This window comes from Neophocaena asiaeorientalis, unplaced genomic scaffold, assembly GCF_003031525.2.
Source record: "Neophocaena asiaeorientalis asiaeorientalis breed wild unplaced genomic scaffold, Neophocaena_asiaeorientalis_V1.1 scaffold100, whole genome shotgun sequence".
Lineage (NCBI taxonomy): Eukaryota > Metazoa > Chordata > Mammalia > Artiodactyla > Phocoenidae > Neophocaena > Neophocaena asiaeorientalis.
The window spans coordinates 1,678,662-1,692,721 of NW_020173955.1; the positions used below are offsets into that span (position 1 = coordinate 1,678,662).

The 14,060-nt window shown below is 34.8% G+C and overlaps 1 protein-coding gene across 3 annotated transcripts in view; it reads left to right on the forward strand.

Moving 5' to 3' along the window:
• The window catches only part of WDPCP (WD repeat containing planar cell polarity effector), a 350,773-nt gene that overhangs the window by 328,467 nt on the left and 8,246 nt on the right, over positions 1-14,060 (forward strand). The gene's annotated exons all lie outside the window — the stretch shown is intronic.

The following is a 14,060-nucleotide window of genomic DNA, read 5'->3' on the forward strand; positions in this document are numbered from 1 at the left end:
ATGAGGAAATACCAATTGAACCCAAATTAAGGGACATTCTAATAACTAGCCTATACTCTTCAAAAATTCCAAGTTCACATCAGTGAAAAGACTAAAGAACTATTTTATACTAAATAAGGAGACTAAAGATACATACCAACTAAATCTATCAAGAAACGGATCTGTGTGCTGTGTGCTGTGAATTGTTACTGGAACAATTGGTGAAATTTCAGTGATTAAGTGGGAGTAACGTTATCTATGTTAATTTCATGATTTGATTGTGGTTATGTAGGAGAATATCTAAATTTATAGGAAATTAAACACTAATGTATTCAAGAGTGTGTTGGCAACTTACTCTCCAATAATTCAGAAAAAAAAGATCTTTGTACTGTACTTGAAACTTTTCTAAACTGAGAATATTTTAAATTTTCACTATTGTCACAGCTCTAGACATTGTTTCTCTAAGTAGAAGCTGTGTGGTTTTGAAGTCTATTTTTGTTGGTCACAGAAATACTTTTAATTCTGTGTCTTTGGGACCTTATTCTGCTTTTCAAAATTCAAGTGACCTCTCCAACTTAATTATTACTGTGGCATAAAAGACAGTCATTTACTACCCAAGATTGCTTCTCTGGCCCCATATGGATGGCATGAGGATGACTGTGCCTTCTGAACTTTCTCATGTTGACATCCCTAATTACCTTGGCCATTGGCACAGGACCAGTTGGAATGTCAAGTGTGCTATTTGATAATGCTATAAAAAGACCTATAGCTGCTGCTCTCCAGCCATCTGTGCCTTCCCTTGGCATGATACTATTGCGTAGTTTGTCTTCCGTTGGCATTATTTCTATAGCGTAGCTTACATCTGCCACTCCTAGGCACTTAATTAGTGATCAAGTTGACATAAAATAGCTTCTTTGGCACTGTTTTTATTTAGAAGAGTTTTATACCTGCAAACTTCTGAAGCAAGAATTGACATTTACTATATACATTATAATTATATACAATATTATGAATATAGCATTTTCTGACCTCTATTGACTCAAACCTGTCTTGGATTTCCAAGTTTAAATTTTCCCAGTCAGAAGTCTCTACTCTGAAGAATTACTCTATAAATGAAATGTACCTCTTCTGTTTTAAGACACTGGATTGAGTGTATACATCAACTTCTCCCTTCTGTGCCACATCTCTATAAATGATGGAACATATGTGTGTGTGGTTAAAATTTATAACTGGAATTCAAATCAAGAATACATAAGAGACCGGAAGCTGTGAGGAATCCACTGAAAATTGTAAAACACACAAAATAAGATTGAAAAAAGAAAGCAGAAACCTAAATGTCCAGATAAGATGGCTCCCAAAGTTGAAAGAAGCACCAAAAGTTCTCCATGCCCTGGGAAAGGGGATACTAGGAATCAGAAAAATGTTCCTGGGATAGCAAGGGTGAATAATCAGGTTGTAGCAAGGTGGGTGAGTGGAGAAGTCAAAGTAAGTAAATACTGATAAACCCCAGGTATTGTTAGAAAAATAAGGTGATGTGAGTATGTTAAGAATTTAAGAATATTCACCAGAAAAATATGAAGGGGGATTTTATGAACTGAATTGTGTCCCCCTGTCTTTCCAAATTGATATGTTGAAGCTGTAACCCCTAATGTGACTGTATTTGGAAGTGAGGCCTTTAAAGATACAGTTAAGGTTAAGTGAGGTCGTGGAGGTGGAGCCCTAATCCAATATGACTGGTGTATTTGTAAGAAGAGGAAGAGACAACAGGGATGCATGTGCACAGAGGCAAATCCAGCAAGAAGGTGGTCACCTGCAAGCCAATGAGAGAGGCCTCAGGAGAAACCAAACCTGTCAGCAGCTTCATCTTGAACTTCCAGCCTCCTGAACTGTGAGAAAATAGTATTTCTCTTGTTTAATGTGCCCAGCCTTTGGTATTTTCTTATGGCAGCCCTAACAGACCAATACAAATGGCGTAACTTTAGAATCAGTAAATAAAAACACAGAAAAGAAGACTTGATAAATTATTACAGAACAAATAGGAAATAATCAAAAGGAAATAAATAAGGGTATGGCAAATAGAAAGTAAAAAATAAGCTGGCAAGAATGTCTAAGCATCAGTAATTATAATGTCAATGAATTAAATTCACCTACTGAAAATCAGAGACCACAACATTGGATTTTTAAATATCCAGGTATGTGCTGCATATATAAAACATTCCAAACCCAAAATAACATGGTTCAAATGGAAAAATATATATAATAAATGCTTCCAAAACCAACTGTCAGAAGAAAATATCTGAAGACAAAAGTATTAAAAGGGAAAAAGAAGGTGAGGTACTTTTAAAGCATGTGCTCAAATTCTTTGATACTTTTTTTTTTTAATTTATTTATTTATTTTTGGCTGTGTTGGGTCTTCGTTTCTGTGTGAGGGCTTTCTCTAGTTGTGGCGAGTGGGGGCCACTCACTATTGCGGCCTCTCGTTGTGGAGCACAGGCTCCAGATGCGCAGGCTCAGTAGTTGTGGCTCACGGGCCCAGCCGCTCTGCGGCATGTGGGATCCTCCCAGACCATGACTCGAACCGGTGTCCCCTGCATCAGCAGGCAGATTCTCAACCACTGTGCCACCAGGGAAGCCCCAGATACTCCTCTTTTCGAAAGGTGGTGCCTTATCCTCTCATCCCCTTGAATGTGATCTGGACGTAGTAACTAACTTCAGCTATGAAGTGTGACTTCTGAAACTAGGTAATAAAATGTGTTGTGGCTTCCTTTTTGCCCCTTTCTCTCTGATCACTTGCTCTGGGGGAAGCCAGCTGCCATGTCATGAGGACATTCAAGCAGCCCTATGGAGAGGCCCTATGGAGAGGCCTGCATCTGTATGCAGTGAGATACAGATGCGTCTGATGAATGGCCGGTAAGGAACTGCATTTGCCAGCCATGTGAATGAGCCATCTAGAAGCAGGGCCTTCATACACAAACTTTCAGATGACTGCCCCTCTGGCCAACATCTTGACTGCAACCTCATGAGAGACCCTGAGTCCAAATTGCCCAGTTAAGTCTTCTTGGATTCCTGACCCTCAGAAATTATGGTATAATTGATGTTTATTGTTTTAAGCTACTAACTTTGGGGGTAATTTGTTGTGCAGCAATTGATAACTAATACAGAGAGATCCTTTATAATAACATAGTTGATAATCCTAGAAATAACCCATCAAATAGAGATAGCACTATTCATTTAACTACAGAGCTCCAAAATATATTCTTAAAAAAAAAAAAACCTTCAAGGAAAAGTTGAAAAATCCACAAAGTGCAGGATGTTAGCACACCCTTCTCTGAAAACCATACACTGAGAAGGAAAAAGACAGTAAGGATATTAAGGATTTTAATAACATAATTAGAAAACTTGACCTAATGAAGATACGTTTAATAAACATATTATTAAACATATTAAAGAATGCATATTATTAATAAAGTCATTTAAAATAATCATATCTAAGCCACCAAGGAAATATCAACATATTCCAAATATTTCTACCACAGAAACCATATTCAGTGACTTCTGTGCAGTAAAAGTAAAAATTAACTACAAAAAGATCACCCCAGGACTTCCCTGGTGGCGCAGTGGTTAAGAATCCACCTGCCAGGGCTTCCCAGGTGGCGCAGTGGTTGACAGTCCGCCTGCCGATGCAGGGGACACGGGTTCGTGCCCTGGTCCGGGAAGATCCCACATGCCACAGAGCAACTAAGCCTGTGCGCCACAACTACTGGGCCTGCACTCTAGAGCCTACAAGTCACAGCTACTGAGCCCGCACACCTAGAGCCTGTGCTCCACAACAAGAGAAGCTACTGCAATGAGAAGCCTGTGCACCACAACAAAGAGTAGCCCCCGTTCACCACAACTAGAGAAAGCCCGTGCACAGCAGTGAAGACCCAGTGCAGCCAAAAATAAATTAATTAAATTTTTTTAAAAAAAGGTCACCCTGATAAAAAATAACACGTGCCCCCAAATTTAACAACATACTTATTAATAACTCTTTGGCTAAAGGTGATCTCAAAGTGGAAATTATAAACTTATAACTTAATGACAATGAAAATTTCAAGGTCTGTGGCTTGCAGCCAAAGCAGTAATACTCAGAAGAAATTTCATAGCCTTAAATTTATTATTTTTTTAAAAAGATTGAAAATAAATGACCTGTGCTTTCATCTCAAGAGAACAAAGACAAATCCAAAGAATGTAGAGAAATGAAATTAATGAAGATAAAAGAATTAAATTTTTTAAAGTAGAGTTTCTCAATAAAATCAAAGCCATTTTCTAGAAAAGACCTGTAAGATAATAGTTTAGAAAAATATCATCAAGGCATAGAAAAAGAAGACAAACACACACACACACAAACTAGGATTGAAAAGGACATAATTACGGCAAAGGAAATTTGTTTTTAAAGGGAGGATACTATTAATTTTGTTTTCAATTTATTTTTATCATGGATAAAAAACAGAGGGAATAAAATAATGAACTGCCATATACCAATCACCTAACTTCAACAAGTACCTATACATGACCAAACAGTTTTCATTTATATTTCCAACCACCCTACATCCCATTTTGGATTATTTTGAAGCAACGTATTATTTTACTTTAAATGCTTCATTATATATCGCTGAAAGAGAAGTTCTGTTGGTTTTTTTAAAGAAACATCATCACAATACTATTATTAAATCTAAAGAAATTCCTCTTAGTTTCTTATTTATTTATTGGCTGCATCAGGTCTTAGGTGCAGCACGCGGGATCTTTTGTTGCGGTACACAGGCTTCTCTCTAGTTGTGGCACGCAGGCTTAGTAGTTGTGGCTCATGGGCTCCAGAGTGAGTGGGCTCTGTAGTTGTGGTGTGCGAGCTCCAGAGTGCGTCGGCTCTCTCGTTGCAGCATGCAGGCTCTCTAGTTGTGGCGCGCAGGCTTAGCTGCCCTGTGGCATGTGGGATCCTAGTTCCCCAACCAGGGATGGAACTGGCATCCACTGCATTGCAGGGCAGATTCTTAACCACTGGACCACCAGGGAAGTCTCTCCCCTTAGTTTCTTAATATCATCAAATCCAATTGATGTTCAGATTTCTCTGTTATCTCCAGAAGTATTTATTTTAAAAAATCTAAAAGGTAGTTGTATCTCAGGATCAACCAGGTCCAACGTTACATTTGGTTGATGTGTCTCAGTGGTTTAAAGTCTATTTTTTTTCTTTTTTGTATTTATTTAAAATTTTATTTATTTATTTATATATTTTTTTGGCCGTGTTGGGTCTTTGTTACTGCGCGTGGGCTTTCTCCAGTTGCGGTGAGCTGGGGCTACTCTTCGTTGTGGTGCATGGGTTTCTCGTTGCGGTGGCTTCTCTTGTTGTGGAGCACGGGCTCTAGGCCCGCAGGCTTCAGTAGTTGTGACACATGGGCTTAGCTGCTCCACCGCATGTGGGATCTTCCCGGACCAGGAATTGAACCCATGTACCCTGCACTAGAAGGCGGATTCTTAACCACTGCGCCACCAGTGAAGTCCCTCAGTGGTTTATTCTAATCTGAGTTCCGGCTTTCTCTCTTTTCCCCACTTGTTTTGCAGTTTTGCTATTGAATAAACTGAACCATTTGCCCTATAGAGTTTCTTATATTTTGACATGTGCCAACCTCATATCTTTGGAGTGCTTATTAATATGTTCCTCTGTCTCCTGTGTTTCCTGTAAACCATTAGTTCTTTTGGGTCTGTTTCAAGTGACCATTTTTTCTCCTGGTTAGTGTCACATCTTCTTAGTCCTTCTCACCAAAAGTGAGGTCATCACTTTTGGTTTTATCCTTCATTTATAGTATATATATATACTATATATAATATATATATATATATATAAAATATATAGTATATATATATATATATAAAACTAAAGATGCATATATATTCATCTATATCCCTGTTTTTAAATAAAACTTCTGTTTTAGTGTTTTAGTAGCATATTAAAACATTGTTTGGAAACTTGATGGTTTTTTGTTTTTTTTAAATTTTATTGAAGCATAGTTGATTTACAATGTTGTGTTAATTTCTGCTGTACAGCAAAGTGATTCAGTTATACATATATTCTTATTCATATTCTTTTCCATTATGGTTTATCACAAGATATTGAATATAGTTCCCTGTGCTATACAGTAGGACCTTGTTCTTTATCCATCCTATATATAATAGTTTGAATTTGCTAATCTCACACTCTCAATCCTTTCCTCCCCCCCACCCCTTGGCAACCACAGTTCTGTTCTCTATGTCTGTAAGTCTGTTTCTGTTTCATAGATTTGTTCTTTTGTGTTATATTTTAGATTCCACATAAAGTGGTATCATATGGTATTTGTCTTTCTCTCTCTGACTTACTTCATTTAGTTTGATAATCTCCAGATCCATCCATGTTGTTGCAAATGGCATTATTTCATTGTTTTTCATGGCTGAGTAATATTCCAGTGTGTGTGTGTGTGTGTGTGTGTGTATAAATATATATATACACATACACGTACATATACACATATCACATCTTCTTTACCCATTCATCTACCGATGGACATTTAGATTATGTCCATATCTTGACTATTGTAAATAGTGCTGCTATGAACATAGGGGGTGCATGTATATTTCCTAATTATAGTTTTGTCTGGTTTGTCTGGGTATATGCCCAGGAGTGGGATTGCTGGATCATATGATAGCTCAATTTTTAGTTTTTTAAGGAACCTCCATACTGTTCTCCATAGTGGCTGTACCAATTTACATTCCTACCAACAGTGTTAAGAGGGTTCCCTTTTCTCCCCATCCTCTCCATCATTTATGATTTGTAGACTTTTTAGCCATTCTGACTGGTGTGAGGTGGTACCTCACTGCAGTTTCGATTTGCATTTCTCTGATAATCAGCGATGATGAGCACCTTTTCATGTGCCTGTTGGCCATCTGTATGTCTTCCTTAGAGAAATGTTTATGTCTTCTGCCCATTTTTTGATTGGGTTGTTTGCTTTTTCGTTATTGCGTTGTATGCGCTGTTTATATATTTTGGAAATTAAGCCCTTGTCGGTTGCATCATTTGCAAATATCTTCTCCCAGTCTGTAGGTTGTCTGTTCTGTTTATGGTTTCCTTTGCTGTGCAAAAGCTTAGAGGTTTGATTAGGTCCCATTTGTTTATTTTTGCTTTTATTTCTATTGCCTTGGGAGACTGACCTAAGTAAACATTGGTGTGATTTATTTAAGAGAATGTTGTGCCTATGTTCTCTTCTAGGAGTTTTATGGTGTCATGTCTTATATTTAAGTCTTCAAGCCACTTTGAACTTACTTTTGTCTATAGTGTGAGGGTGTGTTCTAACTTCATTGATTTACATGCAGCTGTCCAACTTTCCCAGAACCACTTGCTGAAGAGACTGTGTCTTCCCATTTGTATATTCTTGCCTCCTTTCTTGAAGACTAATTGAACATAGCTGTGTGGGTCTATTTCTGGGCTCTCTATTCTGTTCCATTGATTCATATGTCTGTTTTTGTGCCAGTATCACACTGTTTTGATTACTGTAGCTTTGTAGTATTGTCTGAAGTCTGGGAGGGTTATTTTTCCTCAGGATTGCTTTGGCAATTCTGGGTCTTTTATGTTTCCATATAAATTTGAGGATTATTTGTCCTAGTTCTGTGATAAATGTCATGGGTAATTTGATAGGGATTACATTAAATCTGTAGATTGCTTTGGGTAGAATAGTCATTTTAACAATTTTAATTCTTCCAATCTTAGAGCATGGCATATCTTTCCATTTCTTTAAATCATCTTCAATTTCCTTTACTAATGTTTTGTAGTTCTCAGCATATAAGTAAGTTTTCCACCTCCTTGGTGAGGTTTATTCCTAAGTTGTTTTTTTTTAGATGTGATTTTAAAAGGGATTGTTTATTTACATTCTGTTCTGATATTTCATTGTTAGTGTAAAGAAACTCTACTGATTTCTGTATGTTAATCTTATATCCTGCTACCTTGCTGAATTCATTTATCAGTAGTTTTGTGAGTCTTTAGGGTTTTCTATATATAGTAACTTAATTTTGTTATAATATCCTGGGAATAACTCTGATCATTCTATATAGCAGTATATAAAATGATCAGAAGACTTTTAAAAAGTATGATAATATATACAACAGTGCAATAAACATGAAAACTTAGTGAACGTGAATAAAATGAAAAAATTGAATTGACTAAAATAGATGAATTTAAATAAACCAGTAGCTCCAAGGACAAAATTCAAACAAGCCAAAAATATAACTCCTAAAAAAAAGCAGTAGGTTTTATTTATGAATTAAAAACTTAAAAACTTATTCTAACATGAAAATAAGTCATTCCAAGTAAATTCTCCATTTGGTAACAAAATCTAAATTCTTTACATATATTTTCACATTTAAAATAATTATTCATTGTTCTTATATAAAAAAGATTATTTATGTAGATACTTATGTAGATATTAAGAACTGATTACTAAAATTTATATTAATATAAATGTAACTATGAGATAAATTATTTCATAGACTTCCTTATCTTGAAAGTTACTTTTCCCTCAAATCTACAAATATGATATTTCTAAAATATTATCAGAAATATTTTATTCCTAATTCTTAAAATTTCTTATTAACCAGATTTGTCCTATGAAAAGAAATGTTATTTTAAATAAGTACAAAGAGAAGTGTATCAACATTTTACTTTACTTGAAATAAAGCAGCATGAAATTAAATGTTCTGAAAGCAGTTTTGGACAAGGCTTAAAGCTGCAAAGCTTGTAGTTAATGAATTTAAAATTTATATTATCAACTGATTTGAACTAAGTAAAATATTATAGCAGGGAGGGCCAGAACATGGTAGTCTTAAATGTGTAGAAGCTGTTGCATGTCTTTGTAAGTGCTTCTGTTATCTCATACAAACCTATCAATCCCCAGAAGCATAACAAAAATTAGAAAAGGTTATAACAACATCAATACGTTATAATAGTTAAACTTATCTGTCAGTGACTAGTCCAAAGTATGATTTCAAGATGAAAATCTACTCAGGATTTTTTTTTAGCTTTGAATAGTTTTTTTTTTTTTTTGGTTTTGCTGCACGGCTTGCACAATCTTAGTTCCCCAACCAGAGACTGATTCCGGGCCCTCAGCAGTGAAAGCATCGAGTCCTAACACTGGACCACCAGGGACTCCTTAGCTTTAAATGCTTTTTGTTGTAAATCTGCATATTCATTATAGTAGTACATTAAATACCACCTGTGAAAGGTAATGAGCTCCCAGGAATAACAAGTCTTTTATTCCAGATCTTAGATGATACAGAGAGAATATGTAAATTTTTAAACATGGATCATAGCCAAAGACTCAGTGTTTGTCATCTTTTGTTCAGTGGAAGCCAATTTCACTTAATAGTGCTAAAAGATGTTACTAATATAAGTCAGTTTGGCAAACAGTAAATTAAAAATTGTCACTGAGAATGACAGAAACTAAATAGTTCATTCTTGTGAATATTTTTCTGAAAATTTGCTTCCACATTAGTAACACTTTTATAATAAAACCATTCATAACTAGGTAATCCTGATTGGGTGGCAGTAAAGGTTGGGATTTATCAATATGACACTTTCAGATCTACTGTCATCTATGTTATCCCTTTAGACCCATTACATGCCATTTTAATCTTACACAATAAGTCTCCAAAAAGAGACCAAGGAAACAAAAAAGGACTGTACAACTTACAATGTCTCCTTGTGCCATGTGCCTCCGAGACACATGATTCTAAACATCTAAGTATGGTACGGTAACACAGTTCACTAGTATGTGAAAACCTTGATGGATGGGCATCAGGGGGTAGATACATGTTTTATGGGGCTTGAAACTTATACTTCTGAAGAAAAATAATTTAATTGACCTAGAGAATATTATGCTTAGTAAAATAAGTCATAGAAAGACAAATACTGTATATTATCACTTAGATATGGAATCTAAAAAATAAAACAAACAAATATATATAACAAAACAGGATAAGACTCACAGATATAGAAAACAAACCAATAGTACCAGTGGGGAGACAGAAAGGTGGGAGGGTCAAGATAGGGGTATAGGATTAAGATATACAAACCTCTATGTATAAAAAAGATAAGCAACAAGGATATATTGTACAGCACAGGGAAATATAGCCATTATTTTATAATAACTTTAAATGGAGTATAATCTATAAAAATACTGAATCACCATGCTGTACACCTGAAAATATTATAATATTGTAAATCCACTATACTTCAATTTAAAAAAGAAAGTTAAAAAAAATAATTTAACATTTCAAGTACAAAATTAGGTACTGGGAAGGATATGTACAAATAAGAGGCAGAGAAGCTTATGCTTTATAAACTTTGTAGTAAATTTACCTCTGCATCTGGCACGTAGTAAACACTCCATAATTATTTGTGGAATAATTTTTGATTAATAAGTATTAATTAAATTTAAGGTCAAGATGAGAAAGGCATGACTTTCCCAGTAGTGGTCTCTTGCAGTGTATTTAATATAATATCATTTAACAGTACCTTAGCCTTAGTCTCAACCAGCTTTACTGCATGTCCTCTATTCTTGTATGTGCTGTCCTAATCAAGTGAAAGACATGAAAATGAAATACAAAGCCAAGTGGCTTTTACTTTCTTGACTTATTTAGAATATGACCATTTCCCAGGGGTATATGAACATATTTAACTGTATATACCCAACATTTAAACTAAATTGAAACACTAAAACTATCTAAAAGTTAAAAAATAAATGTATCCAGAGGATAGCCAATTGTGGGGGGTGATATAGATACTAGATGTCTTTTATCACACTGTAAAGATTCATGCATGAACTGTCTCAAACTGAGAGGTATGGAGTTACAGAAATATACTCTCTACTGCATTTTACTAAAAACTACATTCATATATATGAATAGTGAGAAGGTCCACAGAAAGATTAAGAAATGAAAACCTTCATGGTACAGATATAATTTCAACTCAAGAACTGTTAAGCCTTATTACCTTCTTGAAATTAATGACCCCAAATTCCCTATAACAGTTAAAAAATTAAGAGTAGAAATCACAGAATTAAGAATGAGAGAGAGAGAGTATGTTCCAGAAATAATTTGTGGACCACAGATCTTATAGCCAACACTTACATCACTGTTAAACATAAAATACTAACATTAGTAACTCACAAAAAAATTGATATTTTTTATGGGTAACTTTCTTTTTCACTGATTTATATGCCTATATACTAGTGCTATTATATAGTCTTAATGTTAACTAGAATAAGTCTTAGATACTCTTGACCATTTACTTGCACATACAAATTTTAAGATCAACTTGTCAAGTTCCGTGAAAAATACTGAAGGGATTTTGATTGAATTCCACTGAATTTTACAGATTATTTGGGGTCAGAATTGATATCTTTATGATGTATAATCTTTTCAGCCATAAGCAGGTGTATATCTGTATTTTAATCAGGTGTTCATTTATGTCACTCAGTAATGGGTGGTAATTTCTTCTTAAATGCATTGTATATCTTTTGCTTATTTTCAGTGAAGAATCACACATAAATTTTGCCAGAGACAAGAAGATAGGAGAAAAAGCTGCCTTAGCTTATTTGTAAGACTAGTATAACTTTAATACCAGTTGAGGGCTTGTTAGCAGTCAAGTGCAAGTAAAGTGATAGAATTTCTTAAGAACACAGATGCACTTATATAATACTGTACAGCAACTATACCTCAGTGAAAAAAACCATAAATGCAAAAGTATTAAATAAAACACTAGCAAACTGAATACCGGAGTATATATATTTTTAAATTACTGCTAATTTCTTCATTGAATATAAGGATCTATTATGAAAGTATCATGCCACTCTTGGATTAAAAAAGAAAATCAACATGATTTTTTCAATTGATATACATTTAAGTTGCTTCTGATTTTTTATCGTTTTAAGTACTGCTGTCAGGAATTCCCTGGTGTTCCAGTGGTTAGGACTGCATGCTTTCACTGCCAAGGGCCTGGGTTCAATCCCTGGTTGGGGAACTAGGATGCCGCATGCTGCATGGTGCAGCCAAAAAAAAAAAAAAAAGATAGTCTCAAAAAAAAAAAAAAAAGTATTGCTGTCATCACCAATCTTGGACATAAGATTGGTCACATCATTTCCTTAAGAAGATTTTCCAAAAGTATATGTATGCAAATTTGAATTCTGATGTATTACTAAAATATGGAATCATCAAACTTTTTCCATAAAGGACCAAACAGCAAATATTATAGGCTTGTGGGCCAAAAGGAAAAATTGAGGTTATTATTTAGGTACTTGAGAAAACAAATTTCCATAGATTTTTATTGATAAAATTTTAAATGTAATAATTGAGTATGATAGAAAACAAATTTCCACAAATCTTTATTGATAAAATTAAAAATCTATTAATTGAGTACAGTTTTCATAATAAAGTTCTACAGATGTGAATAATGGAATTCTTTTGTGGGGGGATAACATTTCTCTTAATAAGGGTTGAAAGGTGGTTTTCCTTAACAACAAAATCTGTTGCAAATGTTCATCTGTGAATACTGATCTATGATGAGATTTTATGTATTTCAACTTTGCAAATTTCTTTCCTCGTAGATAAGTACTTCCAAATACTGATATCAATCCATGAGTGTATGGTTTAATTGCACATATTCACTGATCAGAAGGCATTTTTACAATTCTATTAGCTAAAGGCTAGACTGCCTTTTAACATGTTACTACATTGCAAATTAATTACTTCCTATTAAAGTTCCTTAATTGCAACATTAAGTAGACTTTGGAATATGGACATTACCTTTGCACTTGTATCAAGGTTGAAAAATGCTGCTGTGGACTGAAATATATTGCTGGGAATTTGTATAGGAATGGAGATCTCACTTCTTTTTTTAACTTTTGACAGTGCAGGAAGTGTATAACACAGCCTATTACTTGCAAGTCAAACAATGTTAGTTCTCACTGAAATGACTTTATCACAATATAAGTTTCACATGTAAGTACTGTTTTGCTTGTAATAGTTTCAGATTGAAACACTTTCAAGTCTTCAGCATAAGGTAATTCCAAAGCCATTCAGAGTTGAGTGGTTGAGCACAGTTCTTCCAACCATTTAAAAATGTAAACACCATTTTCTTTTAAAATTGAAGTATAGATGATGTACAGTATTATATATACAGGTGTACAGGTGTACAATATAGCAATTCACAATTTTTAAAGGTTATACTCCATTTATAGTTATAAAATATTTGCTGTATTCCCTGTGTTATACAATATACCCTTGTAGCTTAACTTATACCTAATAATTTGTACCTCTTAATCCCTTATGCCTATAATGCCCTTTCTTCCCTCTCCACTGGTTTGCTCTTTATATCTGTGAGTCTGCTTCTTTTCTGTTATATTCACTAGTTTGTTGTAGTTTTTAGATTCCACATGTAAGTGATATCATACAGTACTTGTCTTTCTCTGTCTGACTTATTTCACTTAGCATAATGACAAAACCAAAAAACCTACTGAATGGGAGAAAATACTTGCAAACAATATGACTGATAAGGGGTCAATATCCAAAATATATAAATAGTTCATACAACTAATCATCAAAAAACAAACAACCTGGTTAACAAAATGGGCAGAACTGAATAGACATTTTTCCAAAGAGGAAATGCAGATGGCTAACAGGCACATGAAAAGATGCTCATCATCACTAATCATCAGGGAAATGCAAATCAAAACCACAATGAGATATCACCTCACACCTGTCAGAATGGCTGTCATCAAAGAGAACATAAATGACAAATGTTGGCGAGGATGTAGAAAAAAGGGAACCTTCATACACTGTTGGTGAGAATGTAGACTGGCGCAGCCAGTATGGAGGTTTCTCAGAAAACCAGAAGTAGAACTACCATATGACCCAGCAATTCCACGCCTGAGTGTATATGTGAAAAACACAAAAGCAGGGCTTCCCTGGTGGCGCAGTGGTAGAGAGTCCGCCTGCCGATGCAGGGGACACGGGTTCGTGCCCCG